Genomic DNA, 19,240 nt, shown 5'->3' with positions numbered 1-19,240 from the left:
GAGAAAGGGGGAGTGTGGGGCAGGCCCTCCCCGCCCCACCCCAGCGGCAGAGCGGCCCCAGAGGTGGATGAGGCCTGGGGAAGGGAGGGGAGAGAGGGCTGGAGCCAAGGCTAGGATGCTGGAGGCACCACTGTTCACTGCAGGGGCCTCAAGCCACAGTCCAATAGGTCTGGGGTGGGGGTGGGGATTTGAGGATCTCAGTCTAAAGATGAGGAGATAAGCCTGTCAGTCTAGGGCTTCCTGTCTATATCTGATCCTGATTCCTTGGGTCTGTTTTTGTGGTGAAGTCTTCTATTTTACATGACTTTGGTTGGGGCACCAAAAGCCGCTGGCTTTGGCTCTGAAGCATGTCTTGCCAGGTTCACTCCCACCCAGTGCCTGGAGTTGGGGGAGGGCAGCCTCCTTTGTGCCTAAGCCCCAGGGGTCTGTCTTTCCTGAAACTCTCAGTTCAATTTCTTCTCTGCTAAAGGGCTGGAGGAGGGTTTTCCCTGGTGTGTGTGTATTTAGTCACTAAGTCTTGTCTGACTCTTTGTGACCTCATGGACTATAGCCTACCAGGCGCTTCTGTCCATGGAATCCTCCGCAGCGAGGGTACTGGAGTGGGTTGCCATTTCCTCCTCCAGGGGATCTTCCCAGACCAGGATTGAACCCGGGTCTCTGGCACTGGCAGCTCCTTCCTTGGTGACTCAGTGGTAAAGAATCCCCTACCAATGCAAGAGACGTGGGTTCAATCCCTGGGTCAGGAAGCTCCTCCGGAGGAGGAAATTGCTACCCACTCCAGTGTTCTTGCCGGAGAAATCCCATCAACAGAGAAGCTTGGCAGGATATAGTCCATAGGGTTGCAAAGAATCGGACAACTGAGTGAGCATGTGCACACACACACACCTCTGTGCTGTGGATGTGCGGTGTGGGAGAGATGGCTGTAGCTGGGGGCTCAGGGAGTAAGATGCAGGTCAGAGATGCCAAGACTTAGGCTTAGGGAGGATGGGTGGGAAGGCAACTCTGATTCTAGCAGCTGAGCCCTGTGGAACAGTGCCAGGCCTATATATGCCCCAAGGACTAAGTCAGTCCCCAGATTTTGTGTCTCCAACTTCATCCCTGTGGATGTCCTGTCAAACGTCTGTTCCCATTTGGGAACACCTGTCAAGAAGCCCACTTCCCAAACCCAAGCTGAGTGTGTGAATCGGAGAATCACAATCCACACTGGCCTAGCCAAGACTCTGAGAAGACCTAAAGAAAAAGTACCTGTTAAAGATTTTGTTTTTGTTTTTGCTTAGTTGCTCAGTCGTGTCTGACTCTTTGCAACCCCATGGGCTGTAGCCCACCAGGCTCCTCTGTCCATGGGGATTCTTCAGGCAGGAGTACTGGAGTTGGGTTGTCATGCCCTCTTCCAGGGGATTTTCTCAACCCAGAGATCGAATCCAGGTCTCCCGCACTGCAGGCAGATTCTTTACTGTCTGAACCACCAGGGTGGCAGGACCCAGTATCCAGTGTCAGGGCTCAATGTCACCCTCACCTGCAGGCCTCTGCCCTGGGCCCTGCCACCCGCCATGGTCGACCTGGAGTCTGGGATGCAGGAAAGGGCGCCTTCCTCAGCAGAGGGCATGCCTGCAAGGGAAGCCCTGTGAAGTCACTGAGATTAATCACAAACACCAGGGTCTGTCTTGAAAATAGAATCGATCTCTTTGATTACCAGAAGTCCTGGGGTTTAGAGTCAAGCAAAAAAAGGAAACAAGGCCTGTTGGAAAAAGCCTGGACTAGGCATCAGGAGGCCTGGATTCTAGTGCTGTGGTGTGACCTTGGGTAAAAGCTTTTCTGAGCCCCCATGATTTCATTTATAAAATGAAAATGGTTGGTCTGGATCCCTGCTATTTAAAACTGTGTTTCATTGTACTTATATAACTATAAAAATTAATCTCTATCTCTATCTCCCATCTATCCTCAGCCTCTCTGTCTATCCATCCACATCATCTATTAATAGCTGATGAAATGCTGGTTCAGTGACCTTTATTAGGTACCTTTTCGAGACTTCCTTGGGGGGTTCAGTGGTCAAGGCTCCATGCTTCCAATGCAAGGGGCAAGGTTTTGATTCCTGGTCAGGGGGACTAAGATCCCACGTGCAGTGTGGCCAGAAAGAAAGCAAAGACAAAAAGCAGTCTTTTTTTTTTTTTCAAAAAGCAGTCTTTAACAGGTACTTTTTCTTTAGGTCTTCTCAGCCTTGACTATGCCAGTGTGGATTGTGATTCTCCGAGAGGAGATGATATGGTGTGTTAGGTTTCCAAAACTCCCTGGACTGCAGAATTGCATTTTTTTTTACGGAGCATCTCAGTGAATGGTGTTTGCAGAAATACTTGTTGGATCTTGCTGGGCCAAGGGGTCTCACCAGACTTTTCTGTTGATGGGTTTTAAGCGTCTGCTCTCTCCTGTTCTTGCCTCAGATGTGAGGTGTCCCCCCACCCCAACCCCCATGCTGCAGTCCCTCTCCCCTACCAGGCAGTGGAGCTGAGCCAGAGGAGGAGACTGGGAGGAGGGGTGGGCCGTTCTGGAGAGGCGGTTCTTTGCAGTTTCCTTAGCAGCGCTGTCCTGTTCTCTGTGGAAGGGGAGTCTGACCCCAGGGAGCTCAGGAGGGTGTGGAAGGCCAGTTGGGAGTGGCCTGTCAGGCTCTTTCAGTTCTGCTCAAGGGCAGGAACTTGGCCCTCTTTGAATCTGCATCTGAGAAAAACAAGATGGTGCGCTGAGAAGGTAAGTGATGAGGGATTAAGAGGGCACTCAGTACAAGGCACATCAGGGTTAAAGCACCAATGGGCAGTGACACCCTGGAGCTGCCAGGGGTCAGGGGGCTGAGGGGAGAGGCTGCAACTCAAATATTAGAGCTGCAGTTTGCAGGGAGGATGTCTGGAAGGTGCCTTTGGTCAGGGTCACTGTAGCCAGTGGGCATGGAGAGAGCCTGGGGGATAGCACCTCCTCTGCCCTCAACCCAGGCACATGCACTGGCCACTGGCCCGGGCTCAGAGCAGGAGGGCAACGGCAGAGGCAGTAGGCACGGGGTAGGCGGGCACCATCCGGCACATAACCCACCATCTGAGAAAGGCTGAGCGATGCCACTCTGGGGGAGACAGGTTGGTGGGAGGCCAGTACCTCGTTTCTTCAGTGTGTCCATGGCCAGCTCTGTGGGCCGCTGGGCAGACCTCATGGGCGGGAGGGTGTGTGTTGGGCTTGTTATGAGCAGATCAGACTGGGCACACACACCGACACACAGACCCACACACCACCAGCTGGCCCATTCGGTGAGAGAGAGCCCCAGGCACCCTTTGACCAACGCTTTCTAGACTGGCCTCATGCCTGTGAGGCCCAGCTTAGGTGGCCAAGAAGCAGACACTGGGCTGCCTGGCAGTGATGACCAGCAGACTGGGGCTTCGGTGAAGAGGGGTGGGCACTGGCCCAGGTCAGTGACCCTATCTGTGCCCTGGGTACACTGGCGACATGGCTGCTCCTTAAGCAGCACCTGAGGGCACCCCTTGGCCTTCCTGCTCACAGATACACACCTTCAGGATGCTTTTTCATGCCATTAGCCCCAGAGGAGTCTTCCCCGGTGGCTCCGAGGTAAAGAATCTGTCTGCCCATTTAGAAGACACAGGTTCAATCCCTGGGTTGGGAAGATCCCCTGGAGGAGAAAACAGCAACCCACTCCAGTGTTGTTATCTGGAGAAGTCCATGGACAGAGGAGCCTGGCAGGTTATAGTCTATGGGGTCACAGAGTCGGACACGACTTCATGACTAAACAAGAACAAATGGCCGCTGGATGAGAACAGAGGGATGGGCAGGTAGGTCTGGCAAAGGGGCTGGGGGTGAGAGAGGGGCACCATTTGTTCAGGTCACTGAATGAAGTCCACCCTGCTTGGACCGTATGTCCTGAGAGACTGACCGAAGGTGAAGAGGCTGGAGAGGGTTGGGACCAGGCCACACAGCCACTTGGAAAGACTCATCTCGAGGGCAATGCAGAGCCTCTGGAGGGATTCGGAGCTGAGGATGAGAGTGATCAGAGGGTTTTCGTTTGGAACAATATTCTGGCTGCTGGGTGGGGACTGATGGGGTGAGTCGTCTCAGGAGCAGTAGCAAAGGGATGATAGGAGCTTGGAAAGTCCAGGGCTCCTGCGTCCCCTGAGGTCACCCGAAGGCACTGGCAGATGGTGCAGACCCAGACACTGGGATATCGGAGAAGTCTTCGCCGGCAAAAGACTGTACGCCACCGCCCCTACCCTCTGTGGGTTTCCATCTCTAGAGGGTGAGTCCCAGGCGCAGAGCTTCCTGTTTCTGATTACATGAAACCATCTTGAAGGGTTAATTCAGTCCATCTTGGTGGGCTGTAGATCTGGTCATAGGACCTGGTCTGACTCCCCACGTGATTTGAACCTCAGCAGCCTGGGGCTTCCCAAGTGGCGCTAGTGGTGAAGAACCTGCCTGCCAATGCAGGAGACGTGAGAGAGGCAGGTTTGATCCCTGGGTCAGGAAGATCCACTGGAGGAGGAGGGCATGGCAACCCACTCCAGTATTCTTGCCTGGAGAATCCCATGGACAGAGGAGCTTAGTTGGCTACGGTCGATAGGTTCGCAGAGTCAGGACTGAGCAACTGCACGCACACACATGCCTTGTCTTTACCACAATCAGGATTAGTGGAGGCCATGAGTATAGAGGTCTGTGTGTCCCCTGAGCCCCCAAAGGCTCATTGGCAATGTGAGAGCATGTGAGTTGGAGGCCCTCAGCACCCTGTGGATTCTGCTTGGGATCAGAAGGTTCGATAATCCAGAAATCTGGGACTCGCCCCCACCACATTCCTGCACTAGGCTTAACCAGGCCACTCCAGGAGAAAAGCCCTCTATTTGCAAGTTCAGGAAACCTGTAGCTTGGCAAACCTGTCTACTCTGCCTGCCATGAGGCACTTTCAGCTGCAGACTCTTGGCGCCTGTGCACCCCTCCCTGTGATACTCCATACCTGATCATTTGCTTGGAATCTAGTCCTTACGCTTTCAACATGTGCTTATTATTTGCCAGTGACCTGTCTCTCCCAGAAGTTCCCAGAGAACGAGTCTGGGTCTTGGAGGAAACAGCTGGGATTTCTGAGAAGGACACTTTAAAGTTAAGACTTGGGAGTCAGAAGATCTGATTATAATCCTGGTTCCAGCACCTCCCCTTGATTTTAACCTTCAACAGATGACCAACCTTGTTTTCCCCACCTGTAACTTGGAGATAATGGTTGCTAGCATTTTAGTCAATTGCCCAGGCCAGTGCTCATGTAGGGCTGAGGCAAATGTGTGTGTACTAAATTGCTTCAGTCATGTCTCACTCTTTGCAACCCTATGGACTATAACCCACCAGGCTCCTCTGTCCATGGGATTCTCCAGGCAAGAATACTAGAGTGGGTTGTCATGCCCTCTTCCAGGGGATCTTCCTGACCCAGGAACTGAGCCCTTGTCTCTTACGTCTTCTACATTGACAAGTGGGTTCTTTACCAACAGTGCCACCTGGGAAGCCCATAGAAACCAATACTGCCAGTCTTTTCTGCTCCAGCTTGGAAGCTGGAGGCTTGTTTTCGCTTGTGAAGCTACTCTAAGCTGAGCTGGGCTGGGCTGGCTGGTTTGGGTGGTGAACTACTGTTTTAGGGAGATTTGTGATGGTAATTTGACATGTCAGGCTCTTAGCTTTCTCTTTTTCCAGCCGGATGAAAGGAAGACCTTGTGTTCTTTATTAGAGCAAGAGGGTAGGACTGGACGAACTTCAAGACCCAGACCAGATCCATAGTGACCACGATGGTTTCTCCTGAAGCAGCTCTGAAACCGAAGTCTCCTGGTGGCCAGGTTGGTGCTCCTTCCTGCCTTGCTGCCCTCCAGGCTGGTTTACTGTGTTCTGATGATAGCACTCTGCCCTTATCTCCATAACTTTGCTTCTCCTACAAGTGGGAAACCACACCATCCTTCCCTGGCTGCCTAGCAAAATCACATCTAAACATTAAAACCAAGCTACACCCCAGCACTCTTTAACGTTAGTAGTGGGAGGAACCTGGGATTTGGCAACAGTTATTTCATGGCTTAAACCTCAGATCTGACTCCTTTTCGATATCCCTCCCTGCTCATGAAGGTTGCCAGTAGGGGTATGTGGGGAGGGTACCATGCTGCCAATCAGAGAGGCTGCTCCTGGGCTTGCCCTCAGCCCAGCCCATCCTCCAAGGCTCTGAGGGAGCATCTTTCTACCACTCTTTCTTCTTGCTCAGATGGCTTGGGTCCAAAGACTGGTGTCTTCACCAACTCTACTGTACCCACTTCACGGGGGAACTTTTGTCAGAAGAGTTTCAGACATAAACCAAGAGGAAAGCATGAGAAATGTGGATATTTTGCTTTTGGAATGATCTCTCCTCTTTCAGCATCCCCTCACCTAAAGTTCTCCCAACCTCTCCAGCACCTGGATAAGAGGGACTTGGACACTGGTGTTAGACATGGAGTTACACAGTGGCTCCATCTCTGGCTGTCTGTATCAATTTGGACATGTTTCATTTTCCAGAACCTCACAGTCCTCTGAGAAATGGGTAAAATATTACGTTTCCCCATAATGTCACAGCCTGGCTATCATTTCATTTCTACATGTTTATCATGGTTTATATGTTTGAGAGTTTAAGTTCCAAAGGGGGAGGAGCTATGTTATCTGCTGAATCTTCGGCACCTGAAACCCATAGTAGGTACCCAGTAATCATTTGTCAGATACAGTGAGTGAATGATGTGTGATGTGATGGGAGGACACAGAGGGCAGTACTGTATCTCTCTCTCTATTAATATTATCTGCTGCTGCTGCTAAGTCGCTTCAGTCATGTCTGACTCTATGCGACCCCATAGATGGCAGCCCACCAGACTCCCCTATCCCTGGGATTCTCCAGGCAAGAATACTGGAGTGGGTTGTCATTTCCTTCTCCAATGCATGGAAGTGAAAAGTAAAAGTGAAGTCGCTCAGTCGTGTCCAACTCTTAGCAACCCCATGGACTGCAGCCTACCAGGCTCCTCCATCCATGGGATTTTCCAGGCAAGAGTACTGGAGTGGGTGCCATTCTTCTATCTGTTATCTACCTACCCACCTACCTACCAATTGGCCAAAAAGTTCATTGGGGTTTTTCCATAACATCTTACAAAAAACCCCAAATGAACTTTTCAGCCAACCCAATATCTATCTATCTATCTATCTATCTATCTATCTATCTATCTATCTGTCTATCTATCCATTTGTCTTTATATATCTATATACTTCTCATTTGGCAGTAGGATGAGTGCTTGGGAATATGAAAAAGGGTTTCAGCTTTTAAACCCAGAGAGATGGTGTATGAGTCGGGGTTCTCCGGACACAGAGAACCGGTATGATGTTTGTATGTGTGTGTCTCTGTATCTGAATTTACCTATATATCTGCCTATCTATGGGCTTCTCTGGTAGCTCAACTGGTAAAGAATCTGCCTGCAATGCAGGAGACCCCAGTTCGATTTGTGCGTCAGAAAGATCCCCTGGCGAAGGGATAGGCTACGCATTCCAGTATTCTTAGTCTTCCCTGGTGGCTCAGATGGTAAACAATCTGCCTGCAATGCAGGAGACCTGGGTTTGATCCCTGGGTTGGGACAATCCCCTGGTGGAGGGCATGCCGACCCACTCCAACCTATGGAGAATCCCATGGACAGAGGAGCCTGGCGGGCTATAGACCATGGGGTGGCAAAGAGCTGGACATGACTGAAGTGACTAAGCACAATACAGCTGCCTATCTATGGAGATTAATTCAGAGAACTGATTCACACAATTGTGGAAGCTGGCAAGGTCAATATCTATAGGGTAGGCTGGCAGGCTGGAGGCCCATCGAAGAGCTGCAGTTTGAGTTCACAGGTGGTTGTCAGGGTCCTGCCCGGTGGATCCAGGGTAATTCAAAGGGGAGATGGAGTAGGCGGGAAAAACTTATTTATTTAGAAATATAAAAGAAATTAAGAGGAAATAGTATAGTAGGAAAATTTAGTGGAGAAAAGATGCTGAATAACTTGGTTTACGTGGAGAACTAATAAAACCTCAGGACAAGAGATTTGCACCATCTACGTTAGGCCACCGGCGCCCGTTTGAGTAGCGGAGGGTGCCCCGCCTTGGGCTCCCTCTTTCATGGATCTTAGAAGCCGGGGCAAGTAAGTATACATGGCGAGCCTCCACACCCCAGATGGGAATTCAGCAAAAAAATAGAGTAAGAAAAGACACGGGGGAAACCAGTCCAGTGACTGGCCCATCCTCTATTGTCTGGAAAGGGCTTATATACTCTTGATTTTAGAGATCAATGGATAATACAAAATTATGCAGTGTCAACTGCCCTGACTCTTATCGAGACCAGGCTTTCTCTCTGCATACCTAGTTGTATATACAAGTCTTAGGTGATTTACATCATCTTCTGGCCAGAAGGCCAATTAACATTTTACGGCCCTTTTCTGATAAGGGTAATAGTGTTGTTCTTCCCAAAGTCTGGTGCCACTCTCAGAAAGCACCAAATAAAGTTACATTCTTACATAGCAAGGATACAACAATTTATAACAAGAAATGGAGTACAGTGATTTATAACAAAGAGAAAATTAATTAACTCAAAAGTCTAGTATTGCTAACATCAAAACTACTATATTCCTATTTCTGCATCCTGATTACATTGATTAATATTCTCCCAGGTGCCTAAAAGATAAAGGGTATGGAGGCCTGGCGACAAACATTAACTCAACAAACTCTTCACCAACTAATTCTTAACTCTAAAAGGCTCTATATCTTTAAGATGTTTTGAGCTTTGTGCCTCTCACGGTTGGGGGCTGTAAGCAATCCACAAGTCGTAAAGTCCGGGCAGACCAGTCAGATAAGTTAGAAAGTCATCAAAGGGGTTTAAACTGAGACATTCTTTTTATATGCAGGAGACTGTTAACTGGAGCTCTGAATTAACTTTTTCGGGGATAGCCCCCTGTTATGTCAGAAGAGTATAGTATAGCAGACAGTAAACAGACAGATTTTGGTTTTGGGGTAGATGCTCAGACAGAGGACCCCTTGAGACCTGACTCGCCTTGCCCATCAGGCCTCTCCGCATGACCTTGTCATGGATGGTATCTCCCGTGCTGGCTCCTGGCAGGTGGTCTGCCGGCCAAGTACCCTCTTGCTTGGGGGAGGTCAGTCTTTTTCCCTTAAGGCTCTAGCCGATGGGTGAGACCCACCCACATTATGGATGGTAGTCTGCTTTACTCAAAGTCTACTGATTTAAATGTTAATCTTATCTTAAAAAAAAAACCAAACACCTTTTCAGAGACATCTTGGATACTGCTGAATCAGATATCTGGGTACTGTGGCCTAGCCATTTCATTCTGCAAATATATGTGTGTGTGTGTGTGTGTGTGTATAACCATTATGTGCATGGTTGCTCAGGCGTGTCCGACTGTTTGCAACCCCATGGACTGTAGCTCACTAGGCTCCTCTGTCCATGGGGATCTCCACACAAGAATACTGGAGTGGGTTGCCATGCTTTCCTCCAAGGGATCTTCTTAACTTGGGGATTGAACCCAGGTCTCCCTCATTGCAGGCGGATTCTTTACTGCCTGAGCCACTAGGGAAGCCCAAGAATACTGGAGTGGGTAGGCTATCCCTTCTTTGGGGGTCTTCCCAACCAAGGAATTGAACCGGGGTCTCCTGCGTTGCATGTGGATTCTTTACTAGCTGAGCCTAACTACCCATTTTAGACAGGTTAAAACAGAATGGTGATCTAGAAGTTTGTCTGTACTCGGGACAGTGGAGTTAGTAGGGGTAGGTTTTCCTGCCCCAGCTTTTAGCCCAAACACAAAAGGTGGTCTCGGCTCATTAAGACTGGCCCTGACCTGGCAGGGAAGGACCAGAAAAATGCTCAGAACTGATCAGCTCACATGGTTCAGTGCTTCCCAATCACATCCCAATGGTCTTTTGTGTGTGCAGTAGAGACACCAGCCTTGCCTTTGCTCTCTGGGTGACTCAGCTGCTCCCTGCCACTCTCCATGGAGACTGCGAGAGGAAGCCTCAAAGTCTGGGTCACGCTGGGCCCGGATTAGTAGCTGCTCTGGGTTCTCTGTCATGCAGTCTGCACCTGGCAGGATCTGGGCCTCCCTATCATCATGCTTGCTCACCCACAAGCAGCTCTGGCTGTACTCGCTGTTCACAGGCTTGGTCCTGAACCACTCACTGCAGCTCACTTGCCTATGCCCTGGTGTCTGACTGCTGGCTGTCCTGGCAGCCAACGTGGTCACTGACTCTCAATTCATTTTGTTTCGGCTTGGGCACATGCTGTTGTCCTCTGGGTCTTGGCTTCTCTTGTTGATACTTACTCAGTGACAGTGATGCCTGCTCTCTGTCCCAGAAACATGTGCAGAATGTCTTGGGCATGCCTCCCTGACCCAGTCCCTGGGGCCTTACTAGGATGTTGACAGGGGTGACTCACTCTCTGCTGGGCTCATGTGCACCGCTGAACCTGGGCAGTTCCCATGGTGGGGGAGTGGAGGGGTGTAGGACCATGGGAGCAAGGTGGAGAGAGGCAGTAGATGTAGGGTACCTTTTGTGAGACTCCAAGTCCGAGCCCTTCCTGGGGTTTGTTTGACCTTCTGCACATCACCGTCATTGTCCTAGTCCCTTCACATTGCTGTGACGTGGACTGCGACACCACAGACTGAGTTGTTTGTAAACAACAATAACTTATTTCTCACAGACTTGGAGGCCAGAGGGCCCAAGATCCAGGGGCTAACGTGGTTGGGTGAGGACTCTCTTCTGGGCTTAAGGCTTGTATCCTCCTGGGGCAGAAGGGACAAGAGAACTCTTCAGGGTCCTTTTTAGAGAAACACTAATGCCATTCATCAGGGCTCTGCTCTCATGCCCTGTTCAGTTCAGTTCAGTCACTCAGTCATGTCCGACTCTTTGTGACCCCATGAATCGCAGCACGCCAGGCCTCCCTGTCCATCACCAACTCCCGGAGTTCACTCAGACTCACGTCCATCGAGTCAGTGATGCCATCCAGCCATCTCATCCTCAGTCATCCCCTTCTCCTCCTGCCCCCAATCCCTCCCAGCATCAGGGCCTTTTCCAGTGACTCAACTCTTCACATGAGGTGGCCAAAGTACTGGAGTTTCAGCTTTAGCATCATTCCTTCCAAAGAAATCCCAGGGCTGATCTCCTTCAGAATGGACTGGTTGGATCTCCTTGCAATCCAAGGGACTCTCAAGAGTCTTCTCCAACACCACAGTTCAAAAGCATCAATTCTTCGGCCCTGAGCACCTCCCAAATGCTCCAGCTCTGAATACCATCATATTGGGGGTTAGAATTTTAACATACAAATTTTGAGTGGATGCAAATATTCAGAACACAGTAGTCATGGTCCTACCTCTGAACCCATCAGAGACAGAAGACTTTTGCTAGTATTGTTGGGACTGGCTGAGTTCACTTATCACCTGGGTTCGCTATGGTAGATGGTGGAGTCTGAGAGGGATGGAATCTTGATGACATCGGTTTAGCCCTCAATCCAGATGAATATGAAGTAAGATCTGCCTCCAGACTTAAAAAAATTTTTCATAAGCAATTAAATTCCCTTGCTTTTATTTAAACCAATCTCAACTGGGTTCTCTGTCACCTGCCACCAAGAAAATCCTAATGGAGCCAGCCTTGTGACCTTTGGGTCAAAGTCACCTCATCAAAAAAAAAAAAACTTTATTGGAGGATAATTGCTTTACAATATCGTGCTGGTTTCTGCCATGCAGCAGCATGAATCAGCCACAGGAATACATGTGTCTCCTCCCTCTTGAACTTCCCTCCCATTCCCTGCCTCTAGGTGGTCACGGAGCACTGGGCTGAGCTCCCTGCATCACACAGCAAATTCCCCCTGGCTCTCTATTTTGCATATGGTAATATGTATGTTTCCTGCTGCTCTCTCAGTTTGCTCCACCCTCTCCTTCCCCTACTGTGTCCACAAGTATGTTCTCTCTGTCTGTCTTCGAAGGTTGCCTGATTGCCTGACTTTGAAGGGCATTTATTTGTTTTGCTTCTTTAATTGGGTGTCACTTGGTCCTTGTGTTAGGATCAGCTATCTAATCCAAACTGTGTTGATAACATTGCTTTTGGTTTTCAATAGCCTTAATCAGTTCTTTGAACTTGTCTGAAAGTTGGAAGCCTATAACCCACTTGTTGTTTGTTGTTTTATGGGAGCCAACAGGTTGAATGTATAAGACGAGTTGGCACAGCTCCTTGGATGAGTGAAGAGGAACTTTCAATCATCCATTGATTCCTGGAATTCTTCTATGCTGAGGGTAGGAGGTGGAAGATTCCTGGTAATCTGGGCTTCCAGGATCCAGCTTATTCTCCATGTGTTGATAAAAGAGGACAGAGCAGGTGTTCTCATAACAGTTCCCTGGCTGAGCAAATGCTGCAACCCAGTCATCAGCACTGAAGGCAACTGAGTTCATGACCCACATCCTGACTGTTTCTGAACAGGAGCTATGGCCACCCAGTGATTTATTTCATGGGTAAGCCTTCCAGGAAAAAGATTTTGAAGTTGTTGGAATGCGTGTATATTTTTGTGTGTTGAGTTTTGAGGATATTCTTCTTTGATCTAGTTGGCAAAATGAAACGATATGAGCTGAGAGCATGGGCCGTTTGGGTTTCCAACTTTCTGCATTTACGTTCTGCCTCTTTTCACATTTTTATAGATGATCAGCCTTCAAAACTGTGCAACGGTGATTGGGCATGAATCCTGTAAGTGCCAATAATGTGTGAAGGTGAGTCCAGTGAAAAATGAAGAAGCCTTGTGGTCAAGAGCACGTACACTGGGGTCTGCAGACCTGTGTTCCCTACACGCTGATTCCAGAGGGAGTGGAGTGTCTGGGAACCACAGTCCTCTCTTCTTTCCTAGATATCCTGGGGTCTCACCAACTCTTAAAATTCCTCCATGTTTTTTTCTCACTTAGGATCTTTTTCTGTGTTGCTTCCACCAAGTACAGGGATGAATTCTGGATATTTGTTTTGCCCTGTTATTTGGTTTCATAGGGGGTGGGTCTCTGAGCCTTTACTTTCTCTCAAACTAGCCTGAAACCACTGGGTAGGCTTAAGACTTGCTTCAGTTTTCTGCAAATCCTTCTCCCCCCCCAGCATCTATCGCAGCCCCGGCATGTAGAAGGTGTTTAGTAGGGCCTTTTGGTCCTGGGCCTTTGCTCTCTGTGGGGTGGGAGTGGCCACTGAATGTGAAGGAAGAGTCTGAGGGCAGAAGTTGGGTGTGGGAGGGGAGTAGCCAGAAGAGGGAGGAAGTCGTGGCCAGTGAAAGAGGGAGGCTAAACGCCTGCTCCGTGGTCCAGTGTGCGTTTAGGTGCCCCAGGGCTGCACTGTGCCTCGAAAGAGTCAGCCTGGATTCATGGCTTGAGGTGGAAGCAAAAGTGACTGCAGCCACTTACACGAGGTGGACTGACCTGCTGGTCTGGTGCCCTTCCCTGGGCACCCAGCTCTGCTGGGTGGTTTCTGTCCTGACCCAGACCTGTGATTGATGTGAAGGGAGTGGAAGCCAAAGAGCTGTGGGCAAATGGTTTGCCTTGGCCCCGCTTGCTCAGAGAGCATGGAACACATCTGGAGGAGGTCCTGCTGCTCTCTGTCTGCAGTCTTATCCTAAGGATCTCATGGATGAAGGAATCTTGAAGGCACCAGCCCTGTTCTCAAAGCTGTGTGTGCTGTGCTTGGTCGCTCAGTGTGTCCAGCTCTTTGCAGCCCCATGGACTATAGCCCAGCAGACTCCTCAGTCCATGGGGATTCTCCAGGCAAGAAAACTGGAGTGGTTGCCATGTCTTCCTTCAAGGGATCTTCCCAACCCAGGGATGGAACCTGGGTCTCCTGCATCGCAGGTGGATTCTTCACCATCCGAGCCACCAGGGAAGCCTGTTCTCAAAGCGGCTGCATTGAAATGGGCCTTCATTCCTATTATCTCGGTCCCATGATGACCACTGTACCCTCCCTGGGGGCCACCCCTCACCTCTGGCCTTGCGCATTGGCTCCTTGCAAAGTCCCCTGGAGGAACAGGCTTGCCTCTCCCCCTCCAACCTGAGATGGCATGGGGTTCTCTCGGATGCTGGATCCCAGACGTGTCTGTATACACACGTGTGTGTGTGTGTCTGTGTGTAAGGAGGGAGAGAGACTGATCTAAGCCTGGATGGGGACAGAGGGCAGAGACAAGTGGAAATTCACAGGCGGGACTTGCTTTCTCTCTGCTTCCCTGGTCCTCAGCCCCCTGGAAGGTGACTGTCCTGGCTCGAGGAAGCTGGGCTGGGAGTGAGGTGTAGAGAGTGCTGGCACTTGTGGGACCCCCTCACGCTCTGCAGGTGGGCAGTGAGCTTCAGGGAGAGGAAACTGAGGAACAATGGCCCTCCCTGGTTTCCAGTGTGTGGACAAAAATGGGTATCTGGGTCTGGCTCTGAGCCTAGCCGAGCCCCTGGCGCCATGTGGAGGCCAACCCTTTTACTTACTCCTCTGTGGCTTGGACACATCACCTCCCTTTTCACTGCCTCAGTTTCCCCATCTGTAAAATAGGTATCCTAATACCACCCTCACAGGTAAGTCAGATGAGTCTATGGAGGAAGCAGCGCTTTGCAAGCTTTAATGTTCCTGCAGTAGTGGTGAGGGACAGGGAAGACCCTGGAGTATGGGAACCTCACATTGCAGTGCCCTGGGTCTGCAAAAAGATGGGAGGAACAGGAGAGGCTGCTCTGGGGAATGCAGTCTTGTCCTAACGAGAGTCTTGGATCTCTGTCCTTTTGTCCCAGGGTACGAGAAACCGGGAACTCCACGTGGCTTTAGGGTGGTAATGGTAGGTGGCTGAAGTGGACAAAAAGACAGGCAGAGGGACCACTTCCCTCATTGCCTCTGGTCCATCCAGTCACTTGCCTCTCTTCGCAGAGCCGGTGCCTCTGATGTCTGCAGCAGCAGCCACGGGGCCCCTTAGACCTCCCAGTATAATCTTTTTATGGAGGTAGTGTTTGGGGACTCAGGAAGAAAAGCAGCCCTCTGGCATTGTCTTAGTCTTGGCTGCCCCTAAAAATACGATGTGATATGGCTAATGAGAAAGCACAACAGGGCCGGCTCGGCATGACCTAATATAGCCTGGCATTCAAGCCCGAACCAGGAAAGAAACGGGGACTGTAATTGAAAACACAGCATGTCTCTCCGATAGGGCGGCAGGGTGCCTGCGGTGATCTCCACGGCAGGGCAGCCCGTGCGGGTCTGAGCAGAGGCCCGGGGGGCTCTCCTGGAGCTCCCGGTGTGGTGGGGTGGGGGCCCAGCTGAGACCACCCTGCAGCCTCTCGCCCCTGCATTGACTAACCGGGTCAGCCTCAGATTGATGAGCCCAATAAGCTCTTGTGGGGAGGAGTAGAGGGCTCAGTGCCAGCTGGTGTTGTCATGAATCCCATCTCCCCAAGACTCTGGAGAGTGGCGTGGACCAGCCTTCCCTGATGTCAGGGCTGCGGTCACCTGGCTAGACTAGATTGGTCGTACGTTGAGTCTCTAAGAGAATCTACCCACCCTCCCGTCTCAAGCAATGGACTGACGCCAACCTGTGGAAACCCGATGGAGGCAACTCGGAAGTCTCATTCCTCCTCTGCCTCCCTCCCGCATAGATAGGGTCCCGTGGGTCAGCCGTGGGGCCAGAGGGCTCAGAGGCCGCTCTGTGCTGACGTGTGACTTGGGTCTGGGGAGGGGAGGAGGCGCAACAAGAGGGAGAACCAAGGCTGTGAGCGACCATCTCATCCCCGTGCGTCTGAGACTTTCCTGGCCTTGGCAGGCAAGTCCTGAATCCCAGGGAATCCCTCGGTCCTGGGAAAGCCAGAATGGTTGGTTTCCCTACTGCATACCCCTGCTCCCCTAACCAGTTTGTGTGGGACCCCAGGGTGCTCTCTGGACTGGAGTCCCAGGAGACCCACCCCAGGTCACAGGGTGGTCAGCTGACAGAGCAGGGACTGGAGTCCAGGCCTTCTGACCAAAAGTCCAAGCCTCTTTGCCCCCCTGCCTGTATTTCTCATGTCATCCATGAGCTCTCTCTAGTGTTCTCGGCCAAGGCCTTTCCCCAGGATGGAAGTGGTGGTGATGGAGCAGAATGAAGGGGCAGAGGAGAGACTTCCCAGGATTTAAGTTCAAGCTGCCTACTGATCCTTCAAACTTCATCTGTTTTTGCAGGAGGGCAGGTGGTGATCAGTCAAACACATTATTTGCATCCATACTCCCTTCCCCACCATAATAGGCCCCTGGCCTCTAAACAGTCACTAGGGAAATGGTGGGGGCCCCCAACAGGGTTAGAGAGGGACACTGAGAAACCAGGGGAGTTAAAGGCTCTGGGCTATGAGACTTCAGGAGAAGACTCAATCTCTGCCCCTAAGAATCTGACGACCTGGTTAGAAAAATGCAGTGGGCTGGCCTGTGGCTGCCTGGCTGTGGTGCTACCCAGCTACACACACACACACACACTCACACACTCACACACACACACTCACACACACTCTCACACTCACACTCACGCTAACACGTAAACACTCATTCTGGGGAACAATAGATAAAGGACGTGGCTTACGGAGATTGTATTACTCTCACTTCCCTTAAAGAATTTATGAGTTCAAATATTTATTGAATATTTGTTCTTAAACATGTTGTTCCCTCTGTCTGGAACACACTCTTTTTCTCCCTGCTCCTTTATCTCGGCCCCATCCCTGAGCCCAATTCCATCCATTCTTCTGGCCTCAGCTTAATATATCATATTTATTGAACACTTAGGAGGAAGTGCTTTGCACTGAATAACTCATTTAGTCCCGGTGAAAACCGTGTGAAGCTATTATACCCAGTTCACAGGCCAGGAAACGGAATGGTTCACTGACTCCCAAGGACACGTGGATCTCAGCTGTTAGGCTGGGGCACAGATTGGCTTGTGTTTTCCCTAGAATGAAGGCTTTTCCAATCCCTATCCCCCTGTTCCCCAAACCTCTGGTTTTCCCTGGTAGGACACTTGTCACAGAGCTGTGAAATGCCTCATCTCACGTTTCTTCTATGAGACAGTTCCTGGAGGCCTGCGACCCTCCTGGCTTCATCACTAGTTCTAGGCATTTAAAACAAGCTTAGTAAAGGCCTGTTGAACGAATGAATGGATGGATAGATGGATGGAAGAATGGATGGGTGGATGAATGGACAGATGGAGGGATGGATGAATGGACAGATGGAGGGATGGATGAAAGGACAGATGGAGGGATGGATGAAAGGACAGATGGATGAAAGGACAGTTGGATGGATGATTTACTTCAATGGCTGAAGGAGGGCTGAGGCTGAGGTCCTCAGTGAAGGCTCTTGTTCTGTCGCTGTGGGGTACCACACACGGGCCACACTGAGCTCTTGATGTCACAGGTAAACACAGCTCTCCTTTCTGGGGTGACACTATAACTGTGAGATCAGAGAACAAATTGATTTTTAAACACTTAGTGAAACTTGGACTATTTTTCTTTTGTTTTTGAAGAGTGAGTTCTTTTGTACATTCTTAGGATAAAACAGATTTGGAGGGAATTTCATGCTTGTGGAGGCCTTGACAGGCAATTCTCAGCTTTCCGTCCCCTCCCCACTCCAACTTTCCATTACAGTTTCTTCTCTGCTCTGGGGGGTGCTTTGGTGGAAAATGTTGGAGAAGTGCCGCTCAGAGGAGTGGCTGCAACTCAGGGCTTGGGGGGATGATATTCAGTGTAGGGGAGAAGGGAGGGAATTCCAGGGGGAGCACCCATGAGAAGATGGGGAGATGGGAGCGGTGTAGCTCTTGCTGGTCCCTGGAGCTGAGTGAGCAGCCTGTCACCAGCACTGTGACTGTCACGGGGAATGGCCTTGGCTTTGAGCTTGCCAATTGCTGTTGAAGTAAATGCTTTGTAGCCACATCCTGAAGTACCACGACAGCCTCTTGGAAAACCTCACACTATTTTTAGTCCCTTTAGCTCAAGAAAATTCCATCTCTTTTCCTCCCCACAAGCCAATTCATTGTTGTTCTTGCCTGGGTCGTAAAACCCCGTTCTCCTTTTTAGCTCAGTGAGGCCAATCAGCCGTGGGGTGGAGTCCTCTGTCCATTTCTATTTTCCTATCTTGTGTCACTCGTTCACATGGGAAAAATCCAGCCATCTCCCACTTTGGGGCCCTGTGTAACCTTCTTTCTCAAGGAGACACGTGATTGTTCTGAATCACTTGGGGGCAGCCGTGAATGAAAGAACATCAGGACTTAGGGTTTGAAGTGCCTGAAGTTGGTACCACTGGAGCTCGAGACAGAGCTTATCTATTTCAGAAAACATTTCTAAGGAGGAGAGGAGGAACCAGTGCCTTCTAGACCGAGAGGAGCAAAGAGGGTGATTTTCTCCACTGGAGGAGTTCACTAATTCATCAGGAACCAGGAGCTGCCCAGTAGTCAGTCCTCTGCAGTTTACAAAATGCTTTTCTTGAGTTGTCTGTTCACACGTGTGCTTCTGCAACAAGGAACTGTACACAAAGCTGTGGGCAAACAGATGATGGAGGGGCTGAGTCAGTCTGGAGGGATCTCACTTCACAGAGAAGGTGACATATTGCTGGGTCTTAAGGCCTAAGAAGAAAGGAAGATGAGATCCAGGCAGAGAGAACAGCATGTACAGACGCAAGGAGGTATGAAAGGTCGTGTGCCGAGGAGAATAGGGGGGAGGTTGGGTCCAGAATTTGAATGGTCATGTGTGTTGCTGGAGGGAGTGGGGAGCTGTTGCTGTATATTTTGCAGGAAGCTCACTCTGGGATCTGAATAGAGATTGAACCATTCTGGAGTGTATAGGGGGCTGTGCTGGGCACAGCCTATTGGACCCCTGTGTGAGACAACTGACCTTTTATTTTAAAGGTTTAATGGCTACAGCCTGGACAGGTGGGAGTGGGGAATTTAAGTTAATCCCTCAGACAGGGGCTAGCACAAGTGTTATTATTCCTCTCTTCATGTCATTCTCTGTGTCCATCACAGGCACTGCCAATCAGTCACAGAATCATCCTGCTACAACTGAAGAAACAGAAAGAGATGGAAAGGTGGGCCCAGGACCCCACCAAGTTAGGAAGCAGTGGAGCCAGGACTGGTGTCTGCAACCAGACAGATGTGGCGAGCTTGAGGTTCAGTCAAACATGGGCGTGTATCCAAGTTTTT

The sequence above is a fragment of the Capra hircus genome, chromosome 26 (assembly GCF_001704415.2).
Source record: "Capra hircus breed San Clemente chromosome 26, ASM170441v1, whole genome shotgun sequence".
NCBI classification, from domain to species: Eukaryota; Metazoa; Chordata; class Mammalia; order Artiodactyla; family Bovidae; genus Capra; species Capra hircus.
Note: the sequence above shows the minus strand (reverse complement) of the source record.